Consider the following 24,826-nt stretch of genomic DNA (forward strand, 5'->3'; position numbering starts at 1 on the left):
ATGTTAAAACTGTATTATCTGTTATCTGAAAATTTTTAGTAGCATGTATTTTACTTTTGCAAGTATTGTAACGACTGTTTTAATTATGCTCGATTATAGTTATTCTTATTTTACCTTTTGTAACGCACTTGGTGTTCTCATCTACATTGAATTTGAGTCCTGCTGAGTCAAATTTACTGTTCACTTCCACTAAGCTGCATCACCCTCATAGAAGATTCTGAGTTTGTTACACTCAGATTACTTCCGAGTGACCTTCATGCAATCTTCATGCATAGAATCATCATAGAATCATAGAATGGTGTCAGTTGGAAGGGACATTTAAAGATCATTTACTCCATGAAATGGGCAGGGACTCTTTCCACTAGACCAGGATGCTCAAACCTATCCAACCTGACCTTTAATGTTTCCAAAGGAAGGACATCTACAACCTCTGTGAGATACTATGAAGACCATGAACTTGACAGTAGCAACACAGAGTATTATATGAAAAAGAGAGTGAAGTCTCTTGAAGAATTTGAAATATGAGCTGGAAATATTCTCTTTTAATCATCAAGTTTTCTAATGAATTTTATATTTTTTATAAAACTGTGGCAATAAGTTCCTAATCTGTTCTCTTAAAATACTTGCAGTGCGTACAGAATGACTAGACCAACTTGCAAAATGGTCTTGACAACCCACAGTCAAGAAAAATAGTCCTACAGGTATACCTTTGAAACAATATCATGTGAAGAATTCCTTAGAAAGCTAGAGATACTTTATTTTCTAGGCCAGATCTTGCAAAGGCCTTCAGTTTACACAGAAATTGTTATCCACATATTCAATAATATCCATAGGCTCATAACACAAGATGAGAGTTTAATACATGAAATGTACATTCACAAGTCCCTTATCAGTAACCTCCTTTAATTAGAACTTTTCTCATGGAAATAGCTTTATCTGAATTGAAAAAAATATATACAGTTCTTTGAAAACAGTTTGGGAAACAAAAAGAATGTAACAGGTTTTACAGAATTCCAACTTTCAGTATTGCAACTACCACAAAGACTCCTCTTCTTCCACATGATTTAAAGAGACAATGTTGACAACATTTATTATGAGAACTGAAGTGTATGATGTTCCTGGGAGCCATTTATAGTGCAGTCACAGTCTTAATGTCTATTCTGAAGGCAAGTTACATTCATTTTCAACTGCAAGAGAAGTATATTAATCATATCACAGAGTAGCCTAACATGATGAGAGAAAAATAAATATATAAAATGCCAGTTCGAGCTTCTCGCGTGGATCATGGCCATCAAAAATTATGCTAGATCAATCAGAAAAACAGAATTAGTACTGAATTTATAATTCAAAACGCTACCTTTGCAGAGTCTATCAGGTACTTGTTATCATAACAGACAAGTAGAACAAAAGTTACAATAGCTCTTTCATAGCACATTCTCTGAATGTAATGAATCGACCTCTGCAACAGATACTATAAACTCAATATAGCTCAGTGACCCATTTTTACTGTTTCCATAAAACATGATAAAAAGCTCCATGATGTACCAGAGAGATACTATCTTTGGTGTTTGAACAAAAATTGGAATAATGCTACAGTATGAGGTAAAATCATCCAGACTAGCTTACCTAAAATAAATCTCTTAAAGGAAGTGATACTCAGATATTAAACTGTTACAGCATTTTATTTTTAATATTTTATGTATAAGTTTCTTACATGAGTCTTACAGACAAACGTGAAGGAAAATGGGCATTGACAATATACATGACATATCAAGGGACATATTGTTGAAGATATAGATAAATATTCTGTAAAACTGTCTAATGCAATGTTCCATAAATAGTTTTTATTCAAAATAGTCCATCTGCTTAGCAAATAATTATAGGTGGACTACTATTACTACTACCAGTCACAATATACAGTAGGAAGGAGACAGCAGGAAAATTGCTAAATCATTACACAACACTATAATTAACCAATAGATGAGAAATCATGGTGATCTTTGAAGGAACATTTTGGAATTATTATGTAAGGCATGAAATACTCCAGGCTCGGGTTTCATTCTTTCAGTGGGAAGAAAGACCACATTTTAACAGCCTAATATTTATAAAATGAAGCACGCCTTGGTTAACTAAACAAAGGACTTGGATAAACTCAGATAAGTCTGGTTTGATCGAGTTCAGTTTTTTCAGGACCTATTAAATCTGAATAGTCTCCTCTTCCACATCACATGCAATACCGTTTTGTTATTATGAAATCCTACTTTGAATATAATTAAATCTTAAATTCTGCACTTTCAAAATACAGAAGATAATAATGCCATTAATTGTCAATATTAACATGATCAAACAACTAATGAACTAAAGAATTTTTAATATTTTCTTGTGCATTCTCAGAGGGTCCACTCCCAAAGCTAAAGTTTGAGGAACTTTTCCTCATCTTTAATCTTCTCCTCACTTTCTGCAAGGCAGAATTCCTGCTGTCTCCCTGACTGTTTTCCTGATCACTTTATCATACACTCATGCAGATTCAGTACATACAGAGGAGTATCAACATTCTTGTACCTCATTCTTTGCTAATGTCTTACAAATTGCTTGTCTAGCAAGTAGAACTTTTGTCCTTTTTATGGGCTTCTCAAGGTTTAGTCTCCTGTTGTGTCCAATAATTCCTACTTTCCATTCAACATTAGCCAGCATAAATTTGATCTCTGTGTGTGTATCTCTTTCCAAAATCATAATTTCTGGCATAATTTGAGACTCTTGCAAAGACTACAAATGATTTAATAAGAAATCAGTGCATGAGGGTATTTTTTCCAATTCTTCTTTGCACCTTTTGATAATTGAAGGTACTCATGCTATCATGATGATCTACATAAGATGTATTGGTGGCTACCTTAAATCCCAGCTTTATCATTCCTTGCAGGCTAGGTGATATTCCATTGATAGAAATGCAAGAACACACTTGTTTCTTAAAACAAAAATAAAAACTTTTTGCGTTACACTGCAAACCATTTAGGATCTCCTGAACTAATACATATAATAATACGTTTAAAAATTGACCATTATTTTATTTCAATATTTAAGCCAAAATAAAATTCACAGATTTTTAAATTAAAACATTATGAAACTCAGAAAGCTGAAAAGGAACCAGAATATCTGGAGAAAACACCTAAAAAGTTTGTGATTTTTATTTATTTATGACTTCTCTGTTGCCTGATGTTTCAGATGGCAATAGAAAATCAGACACTGGTACAAGAAAACATAAGACAATCTTAAAGAAGCAATTTTTAATAAAGTTCCCATTAGAATTATTAAGAAAAAATAAGTAACCTTTGAGCCCAAGGTATTACATATGTCCAAGAGGTTGCAGGACAAATAGCTCATCTTGACACAGAAGCATCAGCAAAGCAGTGTGCAGCCTGCTGGAGCTCTGATACAAAGAAGCTGTAAAAGCAAGCTTGTTTCCAAGCAGCACAGAATCACTAATTTTAAGAATTCCCTTGAATGAAAAAAGTTATCCTTTATATGCTAATTGATTCAGTTCAAAAAACAACTCTTTTGTTAGAAGTATGAATAAAAAAAGGGAAATCGGGAGGCAGGGATATCACACATGGATTTTTGGAAAGAAAAAGTGAAATAACTGTTAGGGAAAATGGTACTCAGTTCTCATTAGAAAATTCTTCTCTCAGCTGCTGTGGTTTGAGGGAGGGTATCCAATTGTAGAAAAGAAGATTAGTTTTTGTCACTTCACTGACCATGTCTGACAAACTATTTGTCAACACAAAATGGGAAATAGTAAACATTTTAAGACTTATAAACAACTTACAAATGGCTGCTGCAAGCAATATCTTGGAAGGAGTTGGGAGTTAAGTTTCTTGCTGTGCCCATGTTTCTATTTTCATTTAGCATCAGCGTGTAAGTTTACCTTCCCTTGTTATGGCAAATAAATCAGTCCATTTAGGCTTGGGCAGCCTTTCAAGTGCCAGTAAGTATACTGAGAGACACTTTTATGGGCATTGTAACATATAATATCCTATGGATCTGGGCAGCTTTCCCACCCCAGGGACTATTGAAGGAATTCACCTCATAGTCATGATGTTTTTGTTATTCCTGTGTGATGTAAGGGTTGGACTTGATGATCTCTGAGGTCTCTTCCAACCCGGCTAATTCTATGATTCTATGTAGGAGACCCCAGATTAAATCCCTGCCCATCTCTCCCACCTCTAGCAGAATGATGCTCTATACTCATTGTCAGGTACTGGCTGGTGTCACCAACAATCTCTTATGCTGCACTTTCTCTGTTCTCCATGAAAGAGTAAAAGGAGGAAGGGATGTAGTCTTAGACACCAACACTTTAATAAGAGGCCAAGTGTTCTTCTGTGAGCTACTGAATATCTCTTGTATTTATACAATAGATTTCCAAAACAAGAGAGAGAGAGAACATTTTGTGCAAATAATTTCCTGCTTAAATGTTATTGATTTGATTCTATTTGCACCTTGAATGTACCTCTCCTATTTGCTGGATAAGGAGCTAACCATTAAGCTAGTAACTATTGGAGTTCAACCCTTTTCCATTTGGACTAGAAAATTCTATTCTGAACCTTTCCTTACTTGATTGCTAGTGAAATTATGACATTTAGAAAAAAAAATTAATTTTGTCAGCCTGACATTTTATCACAGAAACTGGTTAGTCAAAAAAAAATCTTGACAAGATTTAATGGAATTAAAGACAGTGCAGAAGTTCAATATTTTCTGGCTAGCATCACTGTAAGAATAAATATTTAAAAGCTCCCTAAAATGTTTTAATACCCTTCATTTTCTGAGATGGTAATAGGAAAATTCAACAAGAGCTAATGTAGAAGAGGAGCATTAAATACTGTATATATTCAGCATACCCATCTTGCTTCTGACCCTTGGACTGCCCTTGTATGAGATGAAGGGTAGCACAGGGCAGATTTAAGAGCTGCATCTTCTAAGCATTTGATCATTAATGGCATCTGTGGGAGGGGAGGCACTCAGCACTGGTCAGGATGAACACTTTTGAAACATGAAATGTTCAAAAGAAAGAGAGGGCAGAGGTTACACCAGCTGCCATCATTCCACTGACATCAGTAGAGCTGCAACAACTGACAGAATAAAAATCTGACTGAGACACTGAGCACGAGCTTTCTATTGCATGAACTTGAGACCACATCCAAGCATGACAGCAGAGTGGCCCCATGCTTTGGGTAGGCTGGGAAGAGCAATCCAGACATGTCACAGGAGAATCAACCCTCCTTTGAACTAAAAGACCCAGGACCCTGCCTCTGCATTCCTCTCAGTAGCATCCCCCTCTTCCACAGTTGTTTCTGCTCCTGAACACTGGCTGTCCTCACTTGTCACTGATTAACCCTGTTTATCTCCCTTCACCAGGTTCATCACTGCTGGATGATGCTGAACATGGAAAAGAACCAGAAAAACCATGAGAGTCCTTTCATGGTCCATTCAAGCCTTGTACATCAGGAAAGGCTTTATCACTGATTCACTATAGTCTGCAGGACTGTCCTGCACAGCTTTCTGTTCAGAAATTGGGTTGGGCAGCTACAGGTGAAAATGTTTGTAATTATTGCATTCAAACACTGCAGATAGCTATCCAGGAAATGACAGAATTCATGTCCATTTCTGAATCCTTTGGAACAGGCAGCTGATGTGTAAACACTGGTCTCCTTTCCTGGTCTGGGAAAGTGATCTCTGGCTTATGTACTATTAGCTAGCTGTTAACAAGTTGCAGTTTCTTAGAGTTCTTGAGCAGAAAGAAACTGTTCTGTTCCTCAAATTCAGGTGAGTTTTGTTTCATTGTCATCAACATGCACAAAGAAACTCCAACATGAACAGTATTTTTAGCTTCAGATCCCTTAAATCAGAGATCAGATAAAAAATGCAATTTCAGAAAAGTGAGCTATATTAATATGACGGCATAAACTTCTTTTTATTTAGGTCTTTAACAAAAGTTAAATAAAACCCATTGAAGTTGAATTATATACTAAATTCTCAACATCCATAAGCAAGTCTCATTTATTAAAACATTTAATTCTTATTTCTTACTGGACCTAGTATTACTGACTTTCATTCTTTAAAGCTCTCAAAACAATAACACTGTCACACTATATTATCATTTGCTTTTAATAAAAATGTTTAGCTTATTACCAAGATACTTCCTAGGAGAGGCGAGCTGTAAAAATATTTCAGACCATTAACTCCTTCTTAATTATAATTAATTATTGTGTTACAATAGAGCAGGTATGCAAAAGCACCTCAGTGCTCCGTTCTATTGGGCATTCAATTCTCAGACAACAACAAAGATCATGAAATAGCCCTTGTCAGGCTGAGATTATGATCTGAACACACAGAAACAGAGAGGCAGAGAGGAGAGGAACTTGTACGAAGTCACATAGCAAATAGGCATTTGGCCAGCAATCTGAACAGTTCCTCTTCCATGCTGCCTCATCTTATGTGTAGAATAATTTTTAAGGACCGTTTCCTGGGCATGCAGGATTTCCATTTTAAATAGATCACTAAATGTTGGTCCATTAATATAGACAGATTAATTGGAAAAAAATATGACACTGAATGTCTATTTTTACCTGAATCTTTTGGCGCATGCAATTTACCAGCTTAGAGGAGAGGAAATGAGGCTGTAGTAAGAAAAATAAATCACCACACTTTTATATAGCATTTTGTTAAAAATGATGTATCATACCAATGACTTTTAATGAGGGTTTTGAACAACTGTACTGTAAAGTGGGACCCATCACAGAACATTAAGGAATATCATGTTCTGTTAAGAGAAAAAAAATGCTGACTTGATGTAGTTTCCAAGGGAAAAAATATTTCATATACACGAAGTTTCAAAGTTCTTGTGCAAAGAAATTAATTCAAGGGAATCATATAACTGTGCCATCAAAAATGTAACACATTTCTTAAAGAGAAAGACAGAAACACTTATCACTTGCCTTAACATTATATTGATGTAAACTCCAGGAGGACCATCAATCTCTAGAGGACAGGAGCCTGTTCTATCAGGTGGGAAATAATAAATGTCAACACAAAAAATAACAAGGCAATTATATTTAATAGGCTGCTGACACTGATTGGCAGAAATAGTGACAGAGATTCTTATTTCCGAATGACCTAAGGATTCATTTTAGAAAGCATAATTTCAAAACTCAAGATTTTTGTCTCATCAGTTTATAGTAGTAGGAATAATGGAGTTCTTGTTCCTTGTAATAGAAATACATTGAATCCGTGTTCAATGAGGCATGGACACTGTATCTTTCCCCTTAGAGAAAGACAATTGCAGCAGTGATGAGAAAACTTCTATTTGTTGCTTTCTCATCACAAAATGCATTTTTTTGTGTGTATTAAAGAAGGGCTTGTGGATCCGAGATGATTTTTTAATAACTACTCTTTCTGCTTTAGTGATTCTTAACTGGTAATGCTAAGAGACAAATTATTTGCTATGGTAAGAGCCAGAGAGAGGGGCAGCACTGAAACATATCAAAACCAATACATTTTAGTTTGGATACAGAAGCATTAAGTGAAGAATTATACAGAAAAAATTACCTGGGACAAGATTATTGAAGGAGCTGCCCAGAAGTGAAACTGTGTGCACCATGTTTGGATTCTGGCATACTTGTTATCATCAAAATCCACAGACTAATGATCTGAACATAATATTAGTGTTCTTCCATTTCAGGATGCTAGGTGCTAGGATGCTCAGGCACTGAATCCTAGGTGCTAGGATGCTAAAGATGCTCAGGATGCTAGGTGCCTTGGTTTTGTGAGAAAAAAAAAAAAAGAGCACTGTAAATAGAATTACTGCGTTTCAAAGTGCACACGCATTTTCACTTCTCTTATAAATATCTAGATATCCAACAGAAGGGCCAGCTACAGGATAGACAGCAGGCACCCACATCTGGAAGAGATTTGATATATTCTATATAGTTTAAAGGAAGCTAGAAAGTGACAAAATTATGCAGCACTTATATGACCTTCTTAGAGAACCTCTGCATTATTTTCCAGAGCTCAGTATCTTGTTTGGCAGACTACATCTTTTGCTGATGGTTTAACATCTTATTCATTATGTACTTTGCATTCATCTTACAATTCCTATTGATGACAAATTTTTTGTTCTGTTCTTCTGCCTGGGTGATATTTATGAAGTTTTATTTTTTTCCTACAAAAGGATAAGATATGAACTTTTACATAACAATTTTATAATAATTTTATTCATTATATGTATATATGCATCAATATTTTGTTAGATTTCTAGTGACATTTTATTTCTCTGAAGGCAGCACATATTTTTTCCCAAAAGGGTATGATGAAAATTCTTTCTGAAACAAGTTTTGGTAAAACAGTTTCCCAAGTTTCCTAATTGGAACATGCTATTTTAAAAATTGCAAACACTGATTTTTTATTTTTTTTTCCCCCAAATGAGGTGTGAGCTCTCTATTAGACTTGGAATAGCTTAAGAACAAAGTAGTGGAATGGTAAAAGATCAGAATTTTCCTCTTTTTTCTTTCCCTTTAAGGAGAAACGTAAGGAAGCAAATGCCACAACTGATACCCCAAAATTGATGGGCTTGAAAATCCCTGAGATCCATTTACCTATTTAGCAAAATAATATTAAAATAACAGCTTTGGAACTGTCATGTAGTTCACAGCCTTTTGAGAGATTAAAAAACATTATTATTCTCTAACAAATTTGCTAACACATGCCATAGCTTTAAACTTTTATTTATTTACTGTAAATGACCAGAACAAATAAGGTTATGCTTCCTTTGTGACTTTTTTCCTTTGTCAGACAGATGTGCATTATACCCAGAAGAAAAACTTAACAAGACACAATGCCACTCCATCTGACAGATGAGAACACCATGTTTTTCAAAGTTCATTGCTCTTCTGCATTCTGTACTTGATCTGAAAACCATTTATCTTCTTAAAATCTGAAAGAAAACAATACAAAATGCCCTTAAAAAGACAAGATTGGCTTAAGTTGCCCCTACTCTAGAGGGTCATGTTGATATTGACTGAAAATGAATTCTTCTTTCTTACCTATATGTGCAGTGGTATTTTCTCATTGTTTTGAATTGTTTCATTACTTTAACCTCCTATCACTTGAAAGTAAAAGAATATTTCTGTTTTTCATAGATGGTACAAAGGCCTCAGGTAAACTAGATTATTTTCCATGAACCACTGAAAAACAGGGTAAAATCAAAATTGTTTCTTTGATCAGGGAATTATTGTGCTCAGAGCACAAAACAAGCTACAGAACCTTCCTTAGGGAATATACAGAATTCATCCTAGAAGTAAGCTAGACAGAGAAGATGAGTCTCCAGAGACCTGGAGCACATGAGGCCAGGTGGCAGGTTAGTGACAGAGAGAGATTTCATGTATTTTTGCTCCATTTCAATGGAAACCATGTTTTCCTACTGCTTCTCACTTGGCTGTCACCCTGTAGACCTTCTGCACTCCTCCTACCTGCTCCTGCACAGCATCCCCAGCTGCTGCTGTCTCCTCCTCCTCTCCCAGCACCTACCCAGCAATACCAATGCATTGTCCAGAAAAGTATTTTACTTATCTCCCCTCAATGCTATTCCTCATAATTCAAATTTGCTTCCTTCCTCAGAGGAGAATTACTAAAATAATACTTTTCCAGGCTTACTTGTATAAAGAAATCCTCTTGCAATTTTTTACTGACTACATAAGAAAATAGGAAAATTACTTGTAGACTCCTATTTTACTGATGCTAATTTGACAGGTGTTTTGCCAACTCCTGGGAGACTCACGACACACCACCTTTCAAACTTGGAAATATTCTTACTGTGGGAAACAATTCTGGATTTTAATAAGAACCTATTTTCATTCTTTTAATATGGGGGTAAATGTAGACTTGTTATATATAAAACACGATATATTTTATATATATTAAAACACCATATACTTTAGAAGTATCACACACACAGTGTCTGAACGACACAGGAGTGGGTAATGGTTATACATAAATGCTTTTTGCCCCAGCTGATCCTGCAGAGGCTCCAAATATCTATGGGAAGAGCCTGAGAAGAGAAGGAAGGAGCACCATGTGAGCACATTGTTCTTTCAGATTATCTAATGGTTAAACAGCATTATGAAAGTCTAGTGTTTGGTTTGGGTTTTTTGTCTCTTCCTTTTTCTATGGGAAGCTACACAGATTCCAACTAACAGCTCTTGCATTTCAAAACTTGTGTGACAGAAACAGTGTCTTGGGCTACTTCAGTGGTGTTTAGAAGTGGGCTGGGAGTGGGGGTGGAGGGACATGGAGCACAGGGATGGCTCCTATGAGAAGCTGCTGGAAATTGCTTCTATTCCAATCCAGCCCCGCCTCTGCCCAAGGTCGGGTAGGTATGGGAAGCTGGATGTGCCTCTGTAACATATTCAAGAAAGGGGAAATTAAACTGCAAAAATATAAGGATCAGCCGAGCGGAGTAGAGGATGAAGTGTGAGAGAAATGCCAGAGAAAAAACACTGATGTGTCAGTGAAGGAGGGGGAAAGGTGCCCGGGCAGAGATTTCCCCGCAGGAAAAGCTCTGAGACGGCAGCTGTGCCCCTGCAGCCCATGGAGGAGAGTGGTGGAGCAGTCCCCACAAGACCACGGTGGGGTAAATGTGGATTTGTAGCCCCTGAGGGGGCTGTGCAGGCACAGCAGCCTGTGCAGGATCCTGGAGAGGGTCAGATGTGGATGCAGCCGTGGATGACCCCATGTCAGAGGAGGTGACTGTTCCTGAAGCAGCCGTGACTCTGTGGGCAGCCCAGGCTGAAAGACTCTCTCCCATGAGAGGGACCCCACACTGCAGTGGGAGAAGGCTGTGAGGAGTCCTCCCCCTGAGGAGGAAGGAGCTGCAGAAACCCCATGGGGGGAACTGACCCTAAACCCCCCCTGCCTGTCCCGGTGCTCCTGACGGGAGGGCAGCAGTGAGGGGATCAGGGACCGGGAAGAAGGGAGGGAGGGGTGGGGGAGAAGATACTGAAATCTGGCCATGTTTCCTTCTTTCTCCTGTAGATTTTTTTCCTACCCAAGTTGAACCTGTCTTTTGCCTGTTATGGTAATTGGGTACTGAAGACCTTCCTGTCCTCTTCTCAGTTAATGAACCTTTGGGTGTTTTGTCTCCTCCCTGTCCCATAATGGGGGTGAGTAAGAAGGGGCCTGGTTGAAACCATCTGGGCCTGAATGGTGACAAACAGGTGTGCCTTGATTTACCCAGTTATGTCTTCCTTCTAAGACTTTAAGCTGGCAGGATTAATATCTTCATGGTCAGGTCAGTATTGTAAACCAAAGAACTACTCTAGATAATTGAATTCAAGTTTTTAATCTGTGACCCTGGAATCAGATTTACAATGTCCTTTAAAGTCCATGTTATTACTTCAGAAAAATCCATGCAAAACAAACTTTTTTAAAAGTACATTTTGCATACAGCAAAATCCTTTTTTTTTTCTTCCTGCAAGGGTTTATGACTTGGGGCTCTTATCAGAGAGGTATTCAACAAACATAAAGCTTACTTAGGTATGGTATTTTAACTTTACTTCCTATAATAGCTGATTCTTCAATTTGCTCTGCTATAGTTCAGGGCTCATTAACATTTTCATTATAAACCATGGTTACTTCGCTATGGATATCAGCTGTCACTAGCTGCATATCTGAAAATAAAACAGATTTTCAGATTCTCAAATCCATTACTAGAAAATTCTGGATGGCTGAGAAAAAGCATTTAATCCAAGAACAAGATGCACTGACTCAGGGACAGTGAAACGTCTAACCTTTTGTTCACAGTATAGAAGCATACCGTTTAATAATTTCTAACTAAACAAACTTGGACTGTGCAAGCAAGTAGGACCAAATATTATAAATATAACATTGTGGACCTTAAAACTTATAAGAACACAAAGTCAGACTCAATGTTCATTTAGGGACAAGGAGGATTAGGGGGGTCTCATCAATGGGTATAATGCCTGATAGAAGGGAATGAGGAAGAAACCAGCCTCTTCTCTGTGGTCCCTACTGGTATAACAAGAAACAATAGGCAGAGAGGGAAACACACCTGTGAAGATGCCTGTGGTTCCATCTGAACACAAGAAAACATTTTCTTATTCTCTCATCAAACACTGGAACACGTATTAAGAGTACTGGGCTCTATCCTCTTCAATACATCTGTAACTGCTGATATGTTTGGGGAGTGACTGAAAGGAAAGTATTAAGATGCATCAATAGCCAAAGTCATCATGTCCAGGAGACCAGTTTGTCAGAATATGGGAGCCCCAAGTCATGTTTATGAAAGAGAGATTTAACCCTCAGCTGCTACAATATCACATGAAAGATCTTGCTACCAAATGCACATTTTAATGTGTGGTAAGCTTGCCTACAGGGTCTGTCCAGATGGAGCTGAAGCACCATTTTTGAGGATGATCCAAAGGCTAGATCTCCAAGAAGGTTTTGTTGGTGGCCCACAAGAAAGTTTGTGTGTTTGTGGGACTGGTAAATGAAAAGCAGATGCCAAGAGAAGTTAGGTGTCTATGTCTTTGAAAAGGAACCACTTCATGAAAGTTATGAGCAGCATTTCAGGTCCTAGGTACTTAGCAAGATAGATACATGTTGCGGTGAGCCTTTCTCTCGGGGACACGGCTCTTCTCTGGGGTTCTCTTGCCATCCCTCTCCTCAGGGGTCTTCATCCCTTCTGCTTCTGGGAGCATGCCTTTTATTTTTGCCCTTTAGCCCCGCCCATTTCTGGCTGGGGCAGGCCCTAATTATTGGACACAGCTGGGCCTAAGCTCCCAGTTCATTATTGGTGACACCTGAGGACTTGTGGTTCTCTCTACAGATACACACTGTGAATCGAGGTAACCATGTTAGATTATGACTTACAAAGAATTATAGGCCATAATTTTCAGAAGTATCCAAATTTTCCAAGAAGTTAATGATTTTATTATTTTAATATGAAGCAATTTCTGCTATTTGGTACAGTCTGGACCAGCAATTTTAATCAGGTAGCTGGGCTTTGGAGTGATTGTGAGTATTAACCTTTAGAGTGTAATAAAATTGAAATTTAGATGGAGATTCTCCACAGGTTTTTTTAAAGTTTTGTGTCTCAGTATGCCACATCTTTAATATTGTAATGCTTAAAATTTAAAAGTCCCAATACAATTATTTGCTGCTGTTTCCAAGTCAGCAAATTAGCACCACAACACATGTTATATAGGGAATATCTCATAAACACAATCAAAGCCTCTCAGCATCTTCCTTTTTTAGATTTATTCTCCTTCACTCTGCTGGGTGTGAACCAAATGACACATCATACACCTCAGAGACTCTTTTGCAGCTACTTGCTCAGACTGGAGAATTCCATCTGTTTTATTAAGGATCATTAACAACCCAAAACATATCCAAACAGCTTCTGTAAAACCTAAAAGCCAAAATTATTACATTATTATGACTAGTGTTTGGGGTTTTTTTTTCTCGTTCAACCAGAATAGCTTTAACAAGCAACTGGCTGTGAAGTAATCTCCATAGGACCAAGAGGCAGAGAGGCTCATTAAATTATATCAGGAGGATTCTGCATGTTCAACTGCTGGTGAAAGGTATATGCTGCTAAAGCAATGAATTGTTTTTAGCATCAGAGTATAAATTGTTACATACTGCATTTTGAAGTTTATCTGGAGCAAATTAAAAAAGCATAAGTAGACTGTATAAATTGTGTTTGAAGAACTGGCAAATGTATCCACAGAGCATTCAAATTCACCCATTAATAAATAATTTACACCTGTAGGACCTGAATGCAAAAAGGTTGTATTTACCTGCTCTGAATAATATGTCTCCACTTTCTGTACTTAAATATTAACTTAAATATATTTCAGGTGGTGTAATATTATTAGCTGAAAACAGTGCTGTTGACACTTTATTGTCTCAAAGATGGAAGAGCTAATCTTTAAAATTCTAACACAGTATTTATGCTTACATTTAGTGAAAACCTATGGACTACTATAAAATATGTTAAAAAACTCAGTATCACAGAATCACAGAATTTCAGAGCTGGAAGGGACCTCTAGAGATCATCTAGTCCAACTCTCCCATTAAAGCAGGATCACCTAGAGCACATTCCACAGGGCTGCATCCAGGCAGGTTTTGAATATCTCCAGAAGAGGGGACTCCACAACCTGCCTGGGCAGCATGTTTCAGTGCCTTGTCATCTCCATAGTAAAGTTTTTTCATATGTTTAAATGGAATTTCCTATGTTGCAGCTTTTGCCCGTTGCCCCTTGTCCTGTCACTGAGAACAACTGAGAAGAATCTGGCTCCATCTTCCTTCCACCCACCCTTCAGATACTTGTAGACATTAATAAGGTCCCCTCTTAGTCTTCTGTTCTCTAGGCTAGGCAGTCCCAGCTCTCTCAGCCTTTTCTCCTAAGAGAGATCCTTCAATCCACCAGTCATCTGTCATCCTCCACTGGACTTCCTGTAGCAGTCCCCTGTCCCTCTTCAACAGGGGAGCCCAGAGCTGGACGCAGTATTCCAGCTGTGGCCTCACCAGGGCAGAGTAGAGGGGGAGAATGACACCCCTTGACCTACTGGCCACTCTCTTTTTTATGCAACCCCATATTCCATTTGCCTTATTGGCAATAAGAGCACATTGCTGGCTCATGGATAATTTACTATCTACCAAAACTTCTAGATCCTTCTCAGCACTGTTTTCTAGCAGGTCCACCCCTAACATATACTGGTGCTTGGTGTTCTTCCTCCCCAGGTGCAGGACCCTGCATTTGCTGTTGTTGAACCTCATAAGGTTCTTCTCCGTCCAGCTGCCCACCCTGTCCAGATCACATTGAATGGCAGCACAGCCCTCTGGAGTGTCAGCCACCCCTCCCAGTTTTGTATCACCAGTGGACTTGCTGAGGATACACCCTGTCCTATCATCCAGGTCATTGATGAACATGTTGAACAAGATCAGACCAAGAATTGACAGCTGGGGGACACCACTGGCTACAGGCCTCCAACTTGATCCTGCTCCAGTGATCACCATTCTCTGAGTTCTGTCACACAGCCAGCTCTCAATCCACATCTCTGTCCGTTCATCTAGCCCACACCTGCTGAGTTTCCTAACAAGGATGTTATGGGAGACAGTATCAAAAGCCTTGCTGAAGTCAAACTAGATAACATTCACTGCTCTCCCCTCATCCAGCCAGCCACTATAATGTCATAGAAGACAATCAGGTCAGTCAAGCATGATTTAAGTTGGGTGAATCCATGCTGACTTCTGCCAATGACATTCTTTGCTTTCACACATTTTGTGATGTTTACCAGGACTATTTTTAGCCAATACCTTACCAGGGACAGAGGTAAGACCAATTGGCCTGTAGTTCCCTGGGTCATTCTTGCCCTTTTTGAAGACTGTAGTGATATGAGCCCTCCTCCAGTCCTGAGGCACCTCTCCTGTTGTCCATGACCTCTAAAAGGTGATGGAGAGTGGCCTAGCAATAACACTCACCCACTTAATCAGACAGGGAATTCACATAAAAGGCCAAGAGACTTATAAGAGAGCCAAGAGACTAGGAGACAGGCTTGACAGTTTTCCATCTCCAGTTCCTAAGAGAATGGATAATTTCTTGGCTAGTTGAGTTGTTCAGAGGTGATTGCTCTATTTGTTACCAACCTAACTCTTTTCCTTTGTTTAGCAAATCATATACAAACTACTTACCCCAGCTTGATCGTCTTTAATTGTATGCACTATTCATGGATGCTACCTAAAAAGTTTAGGTGATCATTTTACAGAGATGGCCTGTAGGCTTTGCTTGTTTGCTATTAACTATATGTAGTATGTATCAGTCACATTGTAAACGTTTCTGCTTTATGATATAGATAACTATTCTGTTATTCTGATGCAAAAATGACAAAATGCATTCCTAGAATGTCATGTTGATGAGCTATTTGTACTAAAATGGGTTTGAATTTCAGATTCTCTATCGTCCATAGCCCAGAGCTGATGGAAGAGTAATGAAAATGAGCATTCATGTTCATAAAAAGTAAAACAGTACGTTTACTGAACAATTGACTAAGTTGTATTATTTAAAAAAATTGGTACAGAACTTTAAAATCTTCCTTCAGATACTTTTCAGGTTTGTGGCTTATTTCAGTTTTAATTTTGTATTATCCTCCTATTAAGCCATTATGAATGTCCTATAAAGGATTAATAACTTTTGAAAAATGTATGTATCCATATCATAGATATTTCTTAAAGTAAAATAGTACTGAGCAGGTATTCATGTCTCATGAATGATTGTTGCATGTTGTGGCTTGGAGGTTTTTTTCACTCTTTTTCAAGCTTCAGAAATAGTGCAAAGATCAAGAAATAATCCAAGCAGCCACAAAGCCACAAAGCTATTTCCAAACTGGAATTCGAACTGTAAAAAATATTAGAATAATCATCTAAGAATGTTTACAAATAAACAAACTATTTATTTCCAAAATAGTATATAACCAGGTGATCAGGACAGTAGCACAACCCAAGTAATCAAGTAATGCATTTATAACAAGTTAGTATTCTTTAAGTTAAAAGTATTCTTTGAGTTAAAAGAAAGCTATTCGCCACTGATTTATTACATAGCTTTTTCACATTTTTCTCTCCTTTTAACAAAACACATGTTAATTAAGAAGCAGAATATATCTTGTGCATATTGTTTGAAATATTATTAAGATTAAACAGCCTATGATCAAAAGAAAGGTAAAGAGACTTCAAATTATCTAGTCTTTGCTTTGTTCCTGTAAACACAGGCTCAAAAAAGTAGGTCTGATTCCATAACAAGTCATGAAGACAGATGCAAGAATTCTTAAAAACCAGAGCATTTCTGTAACCCTTTAACACTAAGCTTAATATTGAAAGGCTTTTAAAAACCCCTTGCTTAACTTACTATGTAGAGATGCACTAAAAGCAACACAAGACTTGTTAGGGTTGTTGTTTTCCCTTGAAGAACGAAAATGAATGTCATGAAAGAAGGGTGTGAACACACTGTTTAATGGGGCATTTCACCAGTAAAGGCATGGGTTTTTACTCTATATTGATCTAATAGACATTTTGTATGCATTTTTATAAATTTTCTCGCTCTCCCTGGAGACAAATCAAGTGACAGATGAATCTGAATACTTCGATGAAGTTACTATGTAAAATATGGCAGGTTTCTGAGTTAGTTTGTAAGTAGAAACCTCTGCTAAAACTTGTCCTTCTGCTACTGCAAAAAAAAAACTTAGTGATATTCTGGGAGTGTCCTTTACATTGTTCCTACCCAGGTTCTGTGTCTCCAGAATACCCTCTCTCTTCAGCCTGTTAGAGTGAAAGGCATGAACTCCCTTCACAGAGAGCCCCAGCTCCTCAGCTCTCGCTGTAGTGGGAAATGCTGTGAGCAGGGGTCTGCCTGGGCTTCACAGTAGCTGCATTGGTGTTAGCAATGTGCTCAGGGCCAGGGCACAGATCCAGGTTAAAGCAAACTTGACTGTGATGAATCCATATCACTTTGGGGGAAAAAAGGATTTAGCTGCATTCTATAGCCCCTCATGAGCAGGAAATCATGCTAAGGCCCATTTTATTTACTAGTCTGTGCTCACGTAGCTTACAAATGCAGCACAGCTGGTGTCCATGCTCAAAGTCTAGCACTTGTTGGAACCCAGCTGATGCCTGGTGCCACACCAAGAAGACTGTAGCTGGGGCACAGCTGTACTATCTGAGCCCCCAGTTTTCCAGTCAGACTGGAAAACCTGTCCTGGAGCCATAAATCCTGGTGTGGCATCACCATATACACAGCTCCCACTGCAGGGCCAAGGGGGTTTTGGCTTGCCTTGTTCTTTTTTCTTGTTCTTCTTTCTTTTGCTCAGCCAGAAAGTCAGGGCAATTCTGCCAGATGCCCACCTGGCTCTCAGCTGAAGCGTATCAGACACAAAGGTTCAGAGCCATCTGACATTTCTTAAGCAAAACTTATCTTTTCCTTGCATTTTTCCAGTTAGCTTTGCTCAGGACAATTCTGGCACAGGGATAGTTTTTTAATTCACTACTAGGCTGTGGATCACTGAAGCCCACAACTTCTATGGGGCATCAAGAAGAGAGAATGCCTGAAGGTTGGCTGAGATGCCTTCTGCTGTTCCACAGCATGCATAGAGCAGTGGCCCTGTCCATTTGCACAGGATAACAAGTCACTAGGTAAAACCAGAACAAGATCAGGTAACAAAGCTGATTAAGTTTTAGTCTCCATTACAAATGAGTGCCTTTAGCAGTGTATAGGAGTATAAACAGGTATAGTTTGTGGTTTGATGGATTAAAAGTTTTTGTTTGTTTTCAAACAAACAAAACGTAATCAAAGCTCCACTGTTCCACTGTTCTGGGTTGATGCAGGGCTGGTGTTGGTAGCTGGGAAGGGGTTCCCCCGGGGGGTGGCTCATGTAAATAGCTCTGATTGGTGCTCCCCACTCCTGAATGCCTGACCCACCTTAGGCCATCGGTGAAAAAAGTGTGCCTCTCTTTGTGGCACACAAAGAGTGTGTTTTCTCTTTGCCCCATTTGGATTTGATTAATGATAAATTTAATTGGTTTTTTTCCCCCAAGTTGAGTCCGTTTTGCCCAAGTGTAATTGGTGAGTGAAAGCCTCACAGCCCTTGTCTTGACCCAGTGTGTCCTGGGTGGATTTCCTGTTCACCTGAAGAGCATGTTTCTGAGTTTATGCAGATAACTCTTCATTAATTAACTGAAATGTTTACTGTGGAAAAGCTGAATTAAACTTTAAAAAAAAATGTTCACAGTGAATTACAAAGCAAATTAACAACAGACACTGAAGAGTATGAAGCATAAAATATTTCTGTAAAAAAAAATTATTTTATTGAAATTATAATTCACATATTGATCCAATTGAATGCCTGTTGGACACTGGCAAAAAGTAAGAAAAGAGGCTATAAGAAAATAGTTCATCACATATGAAAAACATTATGAGCTCCCAATCTAGAAAAGTGTAATTGTCAGTCAAATAAGAATTCTTTCCAAGCGTGACTAGGAATTAATCTGGTTTAAATAAACAAATAATTTCAATCAAATGGTCACCATTTGACCACATCCAGTCAGGTAACGTACTCACAAATAAAGCAAAACCCACCAAAAAAGCCATGTCATCTCTGTGGCTTTGTTGAACACACTTCAATAAATTCACGTATTTCCAGTGCCATAGAGTCTAGAACCAGACACAGCACCCCAGGTGTGAAAGGGAAGGTGGTGGCTGTCAGTACAGGTACAATTTCAGGGGTATTAATGTATCATTGGCAACTGGGTCACCACCACAGTGGTGTATCACTGTTTTGTTCGTATTACCTGTACATCATTTTGTATAATTAAGACTGACTTTACCTTTCATTACAAAGCGTTCCTCAATTAATTTATTTCTGTCAATCTCTTAAAAATTTCAGCGTGCTTTAATACGGGACATAGAGAGTGAGCCCTCTTAAAAATACAGGACACTGGTATACAATAGTGCTTTTTACTCATAGTGTTTTACATATCCACCAATTTCATTGGCACCTTCATCAGTTCCACTAATTAGCTTGTTTCTATACGTACTCACTCTTTTCATTGACCTTAGCAGAATGCTACAATCTCATTTAGTGTCTTAATAGACCATCCATTCAATATCTTAGTAATTTATTCAACCTGTAAGGCATCCCTCCTTGACATTATTGCCCAGTTTATATACTCCACATGACAAATTCTCTTTACTTTTAACAAACACCAATCAAGTGGCAAAAGCATTCTGGCAGTTTGTTCTGAATATTAAAGATTTATGTCAACAAGATCAACTTTTATAATCCTTGCTTGCATGGTATTTAGACACTGTGTAGATAAATGGATCTCAGTCCCACAGCTATAGATCTCTGAAGTTCCTTTAAAATGAACTTTATTTCCCTTTGGCTTAAACTAATTGAAGATAACTGCTCTACATATCTGCTTATGGCATTAGCTGTGAAAACGAGGGGACATTCCTTTTTTTCAGGGACTTGTGTGATTTAGCTCAGTGATATAATTGGTAGATATGAACTAAACCCACAATTTTATGAAAACACTTGCAAAGTTGATGTGTACTGTCAGAACAAAACACAAAATAAAGCAGTACTTTCCCAGATTTATTGCAACACTTAACAGCTAGAGTATCTATCATTGAGGACATCGCACTGGTGAAGATACAGAACATGAAAACTAAGACCAATATAGAGGTGAATGAAAGTAGCTTTAAAAACAAAGTACTCTGTTAAAACAAAGCAAATAAAAAAGCTGAAAACAAACAAACAAAACAGAAAAAAAACAAAACAAAAGCAGAGGTTTCTTTCTTCAGAACTAAGAATTAAACAAAGCACATTTTTTCCAGTGCAAGCATGTTCTTTTATCTTATGCAATCTAGTATTAGTTCCTTATGTACTCTGTCAAATTTATTTAATCCAACAAAAGTGTCCTGGTTTGGGCCAGGATAAAGGTGATTTTCTGTCTTGTACTTTTGCTTTCAGCTAAGTCTCTTGTAAGTACCTGCACTTGCTGAAATTAACAGCAAGTTTCTCAGACAGTGTCTGCTTCTAGGACTGATAACACTCAATGTTTATAGTTACAGCCAGAGACTGGTATGCAGAGCCAAGGACACTGCTCAGCTCTGAGGAACATTTTGCCCCTCCGGAAGGAGTGAAGGAGTAAAGAGGTCACACCTGCAAATCCCTCCTTTAAGGAGAAACAGACAAGATAAATAACCAAAATTGACCAAACAGAGATTTCCATCCCATACACGTCATACTCAGTATAAATTTGAGAGAACACAATGGTCAAACCCCTTCCTGCCCTTCCTGCATCCCCTTCGTGGCCTGTCCCTGTTTGCTTTGGCATCCTGGAAGGATCCCGTCTGTTCCTCTGCCTGTGGTCCTGATCTGTGCCAGCCTGAATCTGTGTGTTCCTGCCTCCAGCTCCCGACTGCTGCCAACTCCAGGAGTCCAGCCTGGACTTTCCCAGGGCTGCCCTGCCCTGCACCACCACCTTGGTAGTGATGTGAGACTTACTGGGGGAGAGGGGGGAGGAACGTGGTATCAATTTTCCTGTATATTTTTATATATTTAGTATTTTTTCCTATTTATCATTACTGTTTTATTAAAGTTGTGTAGTTTAGTTTCCAACCCATAAGTTTCTCTTCCTTACTCTCTCCCCTTCATTTATCTGGGAGGGAGATTAATAGAGAGCATCTGTCATTTGATTTAATTGCCGGTCCAGTGTTAAATCTTGACAGATTTATTGGTGCACCAACGTGCTACCTGAGCTAATTAGCTCGAGTCCAGTTCAAATTTTTACTAATTTGCCTGAATCATTTGAATTCCAACTCCAGTGGGAGGATACCAATATGGCTTTGCTGAGTGGGAATCAGACCTTTTCCTTTGGAAATGTCATAGGGTTGGAGATTAAACCAATCATGCCGTACCTTTGGTATTCAGGGTATGTGATATGTGCTTTTGCAGCTGGAAGGAGTGTTTCTATGTGGCTTGCTTTGGGTAAGCACTGCTTGAGAAAAGTACTTGTGATATGGTCTGCAATACTAATATACAGTGCAATACATGGTGCAGTGGTGTTTCATACAAGCATAAAAAACTTTGTTGGTAATTACATTTTCAGCTTTCTTTTGAGGATTTTGAGTTCATCGGATTCTAGTCAAAATGGCAGTATGCTTATTATAATTTTGATTCTCCAGCTTGTTAGTATTTCTCATATGTGCATATGTATTCTCACATATTATCATATATTGGTGAGGAGCAAGACAACTGCAATTAGGGGAATGAGCACACCTGGTACAGACAGCACTGCCATTTCTTCCTCTGCAGCCACTGCTCACCCACCCTCACCCAACTCAGATAGGGCTGCTGAGCATCGCTGCTGCCTCCCCCCCCCAGACACTGCTGCTGTTCAGAAAGCGAGCCCTGCTGCTGCTACTGCTGCAGACGCCACAGCCTCTCCCCCTCAGCACACACAGCTACTCCTTGACTCTGCGACTAGGAGAAAAGCAAAACAATGGAGATCAGAAATGAGCCTTAACCCTTCAAAGTCTGAACAAGATGACCAGGTGATAGAGAAAATAGAGGATCCTGCCTTTCCTCGCAGAGCAGCTAAAGCAGAGTCAGCTGAGGAGGACTCAGACTCAGAATCTGCTCAGTCCTATTCCATGCGGGACTTGCATACTCTGAGAAAAGACTACAGCCGTTTTTCAGGGGAACCACTTCTTGCTTGGTTACTCCGATGCTGGAAGGACGGCGCTGCTACCAAAATATTAACTCAGAGAGAAGCCAGGCAGCTGGGATCCCTGGCCAAAGATGCAGGTATTGATCGGGCATTTGGGGAAAAGGCTGGAACCACCAGCCTATGGAGACGACTGTTGTCAGCTGTAAGGGAGAGATATCCCTATAAAGAGGAAATAGACTGTCCTCAGATCAAAGCACGCACATTTGAAAAAGCTATCAGGTATCTGGAAGAAATGGCTGTACGAGATGTGATCTATACAGAAGATGAGACTGAAGATCCTTATCACATGCCATGCCCTAAGCCTATGAGGCAAAGGTTTGTGCATGCTGCACCATCACCATTTAATTATACACTATCAGTAGTGCTATGGGTTCCTGAAGAAATGGAACCAACTGTGGGTGATGTGATTAAAGCAGCACGAGAATATACAGATGGAGTCACTGCTCCTCATCGGGCCTGGGTCTCAGCTGTAAAGGAAGCAGCTGAGAAACTGCACCTACCCCATCTTTCTCAAATAGGGGAAGGAGGCTGCATCACAGCCATTAGGAGGAAATGCCCTCCTGTGAGACGGAATCGAGAGAAACAGAATTCGATAAGAGGAATCCTATGGGCACTCCTGCGTGAACGTGGAGAGGACATGAGAAAGTGGGATCAGAAACCTACTGCTGTCCTACAGGACCGAGTGTTTGAGTTGCTGAGTAAGGCGAAGGCAAAAGGAGGTCCTTCTAAAAAGAGGGCTACTCAAGTCTCCAATGTGGAGTTACCCTATCCAAATATGCTGGTGACTCAAGATCCCTGTACATCAGGTGTGAGTAATGGGGATGCAAACCCCAGTAATGCATGTACTGACAGTGCTCTAAGTGCTCAAGCTTAGAGGTGCCCTGCCTCCAGCCAGGTGGAGGAGAAGGACAACCAGACTTATTGAACTGTGTGGATTCGGTGGCCTGGCACATTAGAGCCACAACAGTATAAAGCCTTGGTGGACACTGGTGCACAGTGCACTCTAATGCCATTGAATCAGAAAGGGATAGAATCTGTCACTATTTCTGGAGTGACAGGGGGATCTAAAGAACTGACTATTGTGAAGGCTGATGTGAGCCTCACTGGAATAAGTGGCATAAACACCCTATAGTGACTGGTCCAGATGCTCCATGCATCCTTGGCATAGACTACCTCAAGGGAGGTGACTTCAAGGACCCAAAAGGGCACCAGTGGTCGTTTGGTACTGCAGCTATAGAGACTGAGAATGCAGAATGGCTGCCTGCTTTGTTTTGCCTTTCAGATCCTTTGCAGTGGGGTTGCTGAAAACTAAAAACCAGCTGGTGCCAACTGCTACTTCAATAGTGCATCGACAACACTATCGCACCAACAGAGATGCTGTGATCCCCATTCACAAGCTGATCCAGCAACTAGAGAGTCAGGAAGTGATCAGCAGGACTCACTCACCCTTCAATAGTCCTATATGGCCAGTGTGAAAGCCTAATGGAGAATGGAGACTGACAGTGGACTATCGTGCCCTGAATGAGATTACTCCACCACTAAGAGCTGCTTTGCCGGACATGCTAGAACTTCAGTATGAGCTGGAGTCAAAGGCAGCCAGGTGGTATGCTACTATTGACATTGCTAATGCATTTTTTGCTATTCCTATAGCACCAGAATACAGGCAACAGTTTGTTTTCACCTGGAGAGGTGTCCAGTACACTTGGAATCCTACATGACCAGTTGCAAAAACAGATGAAGGAGATGGTGAATCAAGTCAATTTGGAGAGGTAAAAGCCATCCAATTGTCTTTGGACAGCTGAACAAGAAAAGTGGCCGAGACTTTATCTGTTTACTGACTCATGGATGGTAGCAAATGCCTTATGGGGCTGGCTAAAGCAGTGGAAGCAAAACAATTGGCAACGTAGAGATAAACTTGCTTAGACTGCTGAACTGTGGAAAGACATTGCTCCTAGATTAGAGAAACCTGATGTAAAAGTGTGTTATGGAGATGCCCACATACCCTCATATCAAGCTACTGAGGAACATCGAAACAACCAAGGAGTAGATGAGGCTACTCTACTCAAGTGTTCCAAGTAGATCTAGACTGGGACCATAAAGGTGAACTGTTTTTAGCTAGGTGGGCCCATGACACTTCAGGTCATCAAGGCAGGGATGGAACACACTGATGGGCTCGTGACCGTGGGTGGATTTATCTTTGGACGCTATTGCGCAGGTTATTCACGACTGTGACATATGCGCCACAATTAAGCAAGCTAAAAGGTTGAAACCTCTGTGGTACGAAGGGAGATGGTCAAAATATAGGTATGGGGAGGCCTGGCAAGTCGATTACATCACACTGCCTCAAACCCGCCAGGGTAAGCGCTATGTGCTTACAATGGTGGAGGCAAGTACAGGATGGCTGGAAACATATCCTGTGCCTCATGCCACAGCCCGGAACACTATTCTGGGCCTAGAGAAACAAGTCTTGTGG

Source organism: Heliangelus exortis, chromosome 3, assembly GCF_036169615.1.
Source record: "Heliangelus exortis chromosome 3, bHelExo1.hap1, whole genome shotgun sequence".
NCBI lineage: Eukaryota > Metazoa > Chordata > Aves > Apodiformes > Trochilidae > Heliangelus > Heliangelus exortis.